The sequence below is a fragment of the Poecilia formosa genome, unplaced genomic scaffold, assembly GCF_000485575.1.
Source record: "Poecilia formosa unplaced genomic scaffold, Poecilia_formosa-5.1.2 Scaffold345, whole genome shotgun sequence".
Taxonomy (NCBI): Eukaryota; Metazoa; Chordata; class Actinopteri; order Cyprinodontiformes; family Poeciliidae; genus Poecilia; species Poecilia formosa.
Window position 1 is genome coordinate 450626 of NW_006800284.1, and position 1334 is coordinate 451959.

A 1334-nucleotide genomic window follows, 5' to 3' on the forward strand; every position below is an offset into this window, starting at 1 on the left:
TTTTGGCCGTATCGAAACTGGTTTATTCTGCAAAACTGCAATGAACACACCTTTTCTGTGTTTTTGATCAAGATCAAAAACTGAATATTACTACTACCGGAAACCATGAAGAGGAAGACGACAGGGAGTGGTTGGAGATACTTGATTTTGAAGTTTGAAAAGCTGAAAATTTTCTGGTAAACTCAAATTTTGAGATTATTCTTAGAAATTAAAAAAAATAAATTTCTGAGTTTCAGAAGTAAAAGTAAATGTGACCTTTAGAAATTTAAAAAGTTGAAAAAAAGTTTTTGAAACTCAGAAATTTCCTCGTTTTCTCTAGAACATTTCTGAGATGAATCTCAAAATTTCCGAGCTTTTTCTGGCAAATTTTCTGCTTTTCAAACACAGAAATTTCCAAGTGTGTTACAGGAAATTCCTGAGATTTTTTTTGGCAGAAATGTATTATAGTTTTTCTATTTACAATGGCCTTAAATACGCCGGCATAGTAATACTGACATTCAGCCTTTTATCTCTGACAAATCCTTACAGTTAGTTTTTAAAACATTGCTATGTTGATGCTCTTATTTTGAAATGCAACCGGATGTTCTGTTAACAAAGCCAGGAAGAGAAGTCATGGACAACCGCTAATGGCGGACTAGCCTGCCGTTATTATATCTAAATAAAACACCTTGTACAATCGGTTAGAACTGTTGGCTGGTGAAACTGAAAAAAATAAATTAAAATCCGATGACAGAGAAGTAATCTAGCGATATTAAAAACAACAAAAGTAAAATGACCGACATTTCGTCCTGGGTCGGGTTTCCCCCTCGGGATTTCTGCAGTGTTTATGGGGCAAAACTTTTCCACAAGGTCGAGTTGGTTTGGATAGCTTCTTTCACCAGTTAAATTATAATTTGTTTGTATTCGCGTTATCTTTGTGTGACAGTAAAATTTCTCTGTGAAAGGGAACGAATACTTTTTACAGCATCATAACTCGAACAGAAACTTTTCTAACTTTTCTAAAGACTGGTATTTGGTTTGCTGGTTATGACTTGTGAACATGTAAGAAAACAATGAAGTTCTAGCTAGATGCTTGAGTGGGAGAGGTTTTATTTTTAGGTTGTATTGTATGACATTTGTACATGTTTAATTTCTCACCTGGAATAAAGAGCAGCCCGTGAACTTTGCAGAAAGTACACGGGCTGTATCAAGTATCATGTGGGAACAATGCCAGTAAATTCTTGCTCTAAAACCAACAAACCAACAGGAAGTAAAGCAAAAAATAAAATAAAAAAGTCCACAACTAAGTGATTGATCGGAAAATAATATAATGTTGATGAAATATGGGGCATTTT

General features: G+C 34.3%; 1 long non-coding RNA gene across 1 annotated transcript; it reads left to right on the forward strand.

Annotated features, from left to right (window-relative positions):
- Positions 1-358: 358 nt before the first annotated feature.
- LOC107833214 (uncharacterized) lies at positions 359-1161 on the forward strand. Its single transcript, XR_001658929.1, has 2 exons — positions 359-397; positions 448-1161. It is a non-coding gene; the product is annotated as an uncharacterized LOC107833214 (long non-coding RNA).
- The last annotated feature ends 173 nt before the right edge of the window (positions 1162-1334 follow it).